This window comes from Arachis ipaensis, chromosome B06, assembly GCF_000816755.2.
Source record: "Arachis ipaensis cultivar K30076 chromosome B06, Araip1.1, whole genome shotgun sequence".
Taxonomy (NCBI): Eukaryota; Viridiplantae; Streptophyta; class Magnoliopsida; order Fabales; family Fabaceae; genus Arachis; species Arachis ipaensis.
This window is the reverse complement of record NC_029790.2, coordinates 42,724,412-42,732,382: the sequence shown is the minus strand read 5'-3', so window position 1 is coordinate 42,732,382 and position 7,971 is coordinate 42,724,412. Positions and strand designations below refer to the sequence as shown.

The following is a 7,971-nucleotide window of genomic DNA, read 5'->3' as shown; positions in this document are numbered from 1 at the left end:
GATGAATTAATGCAATTTCATGAGATTTTATGCTATAATTGTCATATATTATGAAAGAATAACAAACTCATGATTTTGAGCAAAGCTTTGATGTGTTTGGTTGATTGATGATAGGTGAAAAAGAGTTTTGAAGAAGGTTGAAACAAGAAGGAATGGCTAGGAGGAAGAGAGGACAAAAAGTTTGAGCAAAAGTTTGCCTCAAACTTTAGCTCAAACTTTTGGATTAATTGAAAATGAACCAGGGAGCAAAAAGCTGGACCAAAAGTTAGCCTCAAACTTTTGTGCAAACTTTTGGGCAAAAAGCTGGAGCAAAAGTTAGCCTCAAACTTTTTGGCTAACTTTTGGGCAAAAAGCTGGAGCAAAAGTTAGCCTCAAACTTTTTGGCTAACTTTTGGCATCACAAATCAACACCCTGGAGAGCAAAAGTTTGCGCCAACGTTAGCCCCTAACTTTTTGGCTAACGTTGGCGCCATGAGTATGCAAGGGGAGGCCAACGTTGGAGCAAAAGTTTGACCCCTAACTTTTGCCCCAACGTTGGTATCAGCAAAGAAGGGTGGCTGATGTGAAAAGTTGGAGTAAAAGTTAGCCTCAAACTTTTACTCCAACTTTTACTCAAGCTTTCATGATTCCAACCTGGTTCAATTCGGTTCTTCTCCAAACTCCAAGAGCAATCAACCAAGGCCTCTATCAACCCAATTCCATCAAGAGCAAGGGCCCAATTGACACCACTCAAAGGCACAAGAGATAGTTAGAATAGAAATTTCATTTTAATGGTAATTTGTTTTGAATTTCATTTTCATTTTGTAAAAATGCCTATATAAGGCATCATTCTCATTTTAGAAAAAAGGCCCGAATAGAGAGAATAGGGGGCGAGCTCCACTAGGGAGCATTAGGAATACAGAACTCTCTCTCTTTAGTTTTTTTTGGGTTGAGAATTGAAGAAATTCTGTTTCAATCTCAACTTGAGAATTCTCTCTATTTTCCTCTTCTGCAAACTTTCAGTGAATTGCAATTTGAATTAAAACTCTCTTTACTGCTTTCATCTCTATTTCTTCTGCAAATTGTTCACTGTTGGATCAAGGAAGGAATTGAGATCTAGACTTGGTCTCTAGTCTCATCCAACCCCTGAGATCTTCAACTTTCCTTTAGTTATTGCAATTGAGCTGCATTTCATTTTCTGTTCGGTTCCTCAATTCAATTTACATTAAGCCTGCTGCAAATCTCATTTACTTTCCTGCACGTGTGTTCCTCTGCATTTTACATTTGAGCCACTGTGATCTGAATTTACTTTTCATGCAATTTTAATTTCCTTGCAATCGTTCTAAGCTTTGATTTACTGCTTTCATTTAATTTCCCTGCACCCAGTCCCCTTTACTTTCATGCAATTTATATTTCTTGCAATTCAAGTTTCATCTATTTTACTTTCTTGCTCTTTAAGTTACTTGCAATTTTACTTTCTGCACTTTATAATTCCTGCAAGTTTACATTCCGTTGGCTTCAATTGTCACTCAAATCATTCAATGTTAGCTTGACTAAACTAATCACCCACTAAAGTTGCTTGATCCATCAATCCCTGTGGGATCGACCTCACTCCCGTGAGTTTTATTACTTGATGCGACCCGGTGCACTTACCGGTTAGATTTGGGTGTTTTGGAGAAATTCGTTTCTTCCACAAAAATATCCCATTAGCAGGCCCTTGAGGATGCCCTTACTTGTAGGCCGAAGATAGGTGATACTGATGCCTTATAGCAGGCCGAGGTGGAGCTCCACTGCATGACTTTTGACTTTGATGCTTTGAGAGCAGTGGTAGCTACCCTGAAGGCTCCCTGGGTCATGGATGCAGAAAACAAGGCACCCAAGGATATGCGGTTTATCTATCTGAGCAAGGAGGCCAGGATATGGCAGCAGATTTTCGCCCACTACCTCATGCCGACTACCCACTTCTCAGAGATCCCTGTGGCTATGTTAATCCTGATCAGCTGTGTGCTGGAGGGGAAGGAGATCTATTACCCCCGGCTGATCAGGCGGTTCATGTGGCGGGCCCACATTAGAGGTATATTTCCATTTCCTGTCCTTGTCACCCAGATGATTTAGTGGGCCGGTGTCTAGTGGCTCCCAGAGGACGTATCACCACCCCCACCGCTCCCGGAGAAGGAGCCAGTGACCACTCCATAGGGGTCTTGGGTGAACAAGAAGCCTCCTTCCTGGCGCTGATCTAGAGCTAGAGCAGTGGAGGAGGGAGCTGGACCATCTTCGTCATCAGCCCCAGCGGGAGCCTCTACAATAGCAGCTGCAGCAGCACTCCCTTTACCACCACCACCACCAGCACCTCAGCCGACCTACTTACTGGTTCAGCATCTTTTCCGGTTCATGGAGTGCGGCCAGCGTCAGATCATGTGTCGCTTGGATCAGATTGACCAGATGTTTGTGGCCTAGGGCCTTGAGCTGCCCCCTCTGCCAGAGTCTTCCAGTTCGGATGAGGAGACCCACGAGGAGGAGCATGCGGATTTACATGATGAGGATACTCATGAGGAGGAGCCGGTTCATGTGGAGGCACCATCCCAGACCCAGGCTACTCAGGAGACACCTCAGCCACAGCCCCAGCCTGAGCCAGAGCCGACTGGTGTACCTCTCTCTGAGCCTGAGGATTAGCATCGGGGACGATGCTTGATCTTTAAGTGTGGGGAGGTTTCCGTTGGCACCATTGGTGGATTGGTGAACATTTTGGCATATTTCCTAGTTATATTCTCCTAGTTATCTTGTTTTGCACATCGTTACATATATTGGTTGTTTTGGATTACTTTAGATACTTTTGCCTTAGTTGTTGCATACTTTGTCATTTTGGATGCTAGATTTCATACTTTAGTTGGATTTTTCTTATATAGTTATCTTTTAGCTTATGGTTGTGATTAGAATTTGTTTTGGAATTGTTAATACCTAGTTAACCCTTTTTCATATGAAACCTGTTTTGATTGAAAAGAAAAGGGTGAACTAAGGAATTTTTCATAAACTCTCAATCACAACAGTGTATTAATAAGCTTAGTCAAAATGATGAAATTTTCAAAAGAATCCATTCATAGAGCACACCCCAATTGATTGAAAATTTTTGTAACTTGCTTGAATTCATATTTTATGAAGCATGTATTGAGCCAAGAACACAAGCATGTAAGATTTGAGCCTATTGATGTGGTTACATCTTATAACCACCCATTTTCCATTCTTGCGTGTGATTATCTGTTCCTATGATTGTGATCCTTGGTTTGCTTGATTCTATATGTCCATTTATTCCTTATATTCATACATTTATATGACTGAGGTCATTATTTCAATTAGCTCACTTACCCAAATAGCCTACCTTCTATCCTCCATTATTAACCAATTTTGAGCCTACGCTTAACCCAATTGTTCTAATTTTAGCACATTACAAGCCTAAAGCGGAAAACAATAAAGTCCCTTGTTTGGATCTTTGATTGGCTTAGGCTAGTGAGAGTGTATTATATTCAAGTTTTGGGGAGATTAGGAACATTGGTTGGGATAAAAGAGTGTTTTGCATTTGTATTTGAGAAATTGGGTGCATGCTCATGTTTTGATTAAATGTATAGACCTTATGCATTGAAAAAAAAAAAGAAACAAAAAGAAGAGAAAAGAAAAGGAAATAAATAGGAAAAGAAAAAAAAACAAAAAGAGAAAAAGAAAGGAATAAAAAGGGGACAAAATGCCCCAAAGCAAGGCTCAATAAGGATCAATACATAAGTGTTGGGAAAATCAAAAGAAATGCATGAGCATGTAAAAAGTGAATGATGGTTGGTTAGGGTAGATTAGAATTTGTATAGGTCATTGTATGGATTAGGTGGGAAAGTCTAGGTTAATCAAAGATTCAAATCTCTAGTCCACTCAACCATACATGATCCTACCTTGACCTTAACCCCATTACAACTTATGAAAAAAACCTCATGATAAATGAATGCATACATTGAATGATTGTTGATTGTTAGATGAAGAACAAACTTTGGAAAACGTGATTAGGAGAGAATTGAGTGAATAAACCCCTAAACACTTGAGTGAATATAGCGAATACACATCCGGTGAGGGTTCAATAGCTCAATTACATGTATTTACCCCCATTATCTATATTCTTGCAAGTTTGAAATTCTTTTGACAATTCAATACAATTGTGGTTTGAACTTGATCCCTATTATTCTAGCTCTTATGCTCATATATTTATTCTCTTGGAAGTTGAATTATTTTGACCAAGCATTTGCATTCATCCTAGGTAGTTGCATTTAGATAGAATTCATGTAGTTTAGTGCATTGAATAAATGTCATATCCCTTCGCTTCATTCTTGGTCAAGCATGAGGACATACTTGGTTTAAGTGTGGGGAGGTTCATAAACCCCGTTTTCAGGGTTTATCTTGCGTTGGATTTAGAGCATTTTGCTAACCTTTTCTCATATTTAGCCAATGATTTAGCATGATTTTGCGATCTCTCCTTTATTTGTGCTCAAGTGTAAAAAGCATGCTTTTTGGCCTTTGATTAGATAACTTTACTTTCTCCTTAATTCCATAAGATGCCTTGATGTGTTTGTTAGTAATCTCAGGTTGAAAAAGGCTAGGAATGGATCAAGGGAGCAAGGAAGGAAGCATGCAAGAGGAGAAGATCATGAAGAGCCAAAGAGTTGAATTCAGCCATGGACGCGCGTGCGCACCTTGCGAAATCGCCCAGGGACGCGTACACGTGTTGAGTGCGTACGCGTCAGTGTTGATTTATGATATTTTTTAATGAAATTGTGGCCAGCGAATTCTCAAGGCCTGCATGGTCCAATCCAAGTCAACTTTGGCTCCAAAAACACTCAAAAGGACCAATGATTGAGGGGAGGAAGGGGGGATCATATACTTCCACACATTAGTTTAGTTTAGTTTAATTTTTGGAGGGAAAGTTAGTTTTAGAGAGAGAAGCTCTCACTTCTCTCTAGGATTAGAAATTAGGATTAGGATTAGTTCTTAGATCTAGGTTTTCATTCATGCCTTCTTCTACTTTTGCTTCTCAATTCTTGTTGTTACATTCATCTTCCTCTATTCTTTTGTTGTAATCTCTTCTATTTTGTTTCCATGCTTTGTTATAGATCTATTTTTGTTCCTTCTCTTCTCTTTCAATTCAATTAGAGGTAATTCATAATAGTTGTGTTCCTTTTGATTGTTGTTGTTAATTCATTGTCATAATTGTTGTTAGATTCTATTTTTGTTGTCAATTTACTTTGCTTTCCTTTTATGCCTTCCAAGTATTTGATAAAATACTTGGTTAGATTTTAGTGTAGATTTCGTACCTCTTGGCTTTGGTAGAGTAATTAGTGTCGCTTGAGTTGTCTAATTCCTTTGTTGATTGTTGATTAGAAGTTGCTAATTGATTTGGATACCACTAAAGCTAGTCTTTCCCTTGGGAGTTGGCTAGGACTTGTGGAATCAAGTTAATTCATCCACTTAACTTTCCTCCATGGTTAGAGGTTAACTAAGTGGTAGCAATGGACAATTTGTGGTCACAATTGAGGAGGATAACTAGGATGGGACTTCTAGTTCTCATACCTTGCCAAGAGCTTTGTTAGTTATTAGTTTATTTCCTTTGCCATTTATATTTCTTGCCTATTATTCCAAAAACCCCAAACAATACCTCATAACCAATAACAAGAACATTTGTTTGCAATTCTTAGGGAGAACGACCCGAAGTTCAATACTTCGGTTTATAAATTTAGGGGTTTGTTACTTGTGACAAACAATCTTTTGTATGAAAGGACTATTGTTGGTTTAGAAACTATACTTACAACGAGATTTCAATTGTGAATTCTAGACCACACAAAAATCCAATCATCAGAGCCTCAAGTATCTCTTTAATCAGAAGGAGATCAACATGTGGCAAAGGAGGTGGATGGAGTTGCTGGAGGATTACAACTTTGAGTGAAGTTACCACCCAGGGAAGGCGAACGTTGTAGCGGATGCATTGAGTCAGAAGTCGTTGATAGTCGCTTGGATGATGATTAAGGAAGAGGAGTTGGTGAGCAAGTTTAGGGATTTAAGACTGAGTGTCGGAGAATTTAATGGGAATGTATTTCTGAACCAACTGTAGATCTCTAGTGACTTCAAGTCTAAAATTTTAAAAGCTCAACAAAACGATCAATAGTTACAGAAGGTGTTGCCGAAAATCGAGAAGGGAAAGCAATGGGGAGTTTTGTGGGACAGAGATGGAATGTGGAGGTACAAGGGTTGGATATGCATGTTGAATATTGGGAATTTGTGGCAAGATATGTTGAAGGAGGTTCATAGGAGCAGATTCTCTATCCACCTAGGAAGTACCAAGATGTACCATGATCTAACAAGAGTGAAAACATGCCTTTTAGGCCTTTAGATTGCTAATTTTAATTCACTTTAATTCTATTCGATGCCTTGATATGTTTGGTGAGTGATTTCAAGTTCATAAAGGCAAGGATTGGGTGGAAGAAGTGAAAAGAAAAGTATGCAAAGTGGAGAATTCATGACGAAATGAGCATTTGCAGAATTCATGTCGATGCGTGTACATGGCCCACACGTTCTCGTGGGAAGCAAATCTGCCAGGCGACGCGTACGCGTGACCCATACGTACGCGTGACAAGTGTCACGTGACCAACTTAAAGGCAATACGCTGGGGGCGATTTGTGAGCCATCCAGGCCCAAATCTAACTCATTTCTGGAGCTATTTGATGTAGAATTCAAGAGGGAACAAGGGGGAGCAATTAGTGTAGCTTAGGACCATGTTTTAGGGTAGTTTTCTAGAGAGAGAAGCTCCCTCTTCTCTCTAGAATTAGGGTAGAATTAGGTCAAACTCTCTTAGATTTAGGTTTTATTTCTTGTTTGCATTTAGTTTTCCTTGCAATTTCGTTATTACATCTTTGTTTTCTTATTTCTTCTTGTTAATTTCTCATTTGAGCCACTTTTTAGTTTATGAACACTCTTGTTACTTTGAATTTTCTTTAATGAAATCTGATGTTTTATGTTCTTTTCTTGCTTGCTTGAGTCATCATTGTTATTTTCTTGCATTGAGTAGTTTTAGATTTTATATTTCTTGCAATTTTACCATACTTTTCTTTTATGCCTTCCAAGTGTTTGACAAAATGTTTGGCCTAGGTTTAGAGTAGATTTTGTGCATTCTTGGCTTGGAAAGAGAAATTAGGTGCTCTTGAGTCATTAATACCCAACTTATGTTGGTGATCTAGATTTGTTAGTTAATATTGTTTCCATTGACGCTAATCTCTAGCTAATTCAATTAGTAAGTTGATTAGGACTTAAGGATTGAGATTAACTAGTCTTATTTGATTTTCTCCCGATGTTGGAGATAACGAAATAGGATTATCTCTTGCTTATTATTGTATTATGATTAATGACTAGGATAGAAAACCTAGATTCTCAATCCTTGTCATGAATGTTTCTCCTTAGTAGTTGTTATATTTAGTTATTTGATTTACTTTTATTGTCATTTAAATTTCTTGTCATTTAAATTCTTGCCTTCTTATCCGCGAACCCCATTGAACCTCATAACCAATAATTGAGCATTCGATTGTAATTCCTAGGGAGAACGACGCCGGAACAATACTCTCGGTTATTTTTATTGGGTTTGCATTTGTGACAAACAAATTAAACTTTGATTAAGGTTGTTTGTTGGTTTGGACTATACTTGCAACGGAATTATTTTGTGAAAATTCCTAACCGACGATAACCTTCCATCAAGTTTTTGGCATCGTTGCCAGGGAATTGCAAATGTGTGCCTTGTTATTAGTTATTGTATATATGTGAATATTGTGAATAATTTGCTTTTTATTTGTTTGGTAGTTTTGCTTTAGGATTTTGTTTTCTTTGTCTCTTGTTAGTTTTTGTTTTTGTCTTTCTACTATGAATTCTCAACAACACAAATATGAATATGTTAACATACATCATAAACAAGAATAT

The 7,971-nt window shown here is 38.3% G+C and overlaps 1 long non-coding RNA gene across 1 annotated transcript in view; it reads right to left on the bottom strand.

Moving 5' to 3' along the window:
- The window catches only part of LOC110263968, a 15,610-nt gene extending 8,997 nt beyond the window's left edge, over nucleotides 1-6,613 (bottom strand). Inside the window, exons 1-2 of the long non-coding RNA XR_002349695.1 lie at nucleotides 6,367-6,613; nucleotides 3,356-3,358 (exon numbers count right to left, since the gene is read on the bottom strand). This is a non-coding gene — a long non-coding RNA (uncharacterized LOC110263968). The remainder of the gene's footprint in view (nucleotides 1-3,355; nucleotides 3,359-6,366) is intronic.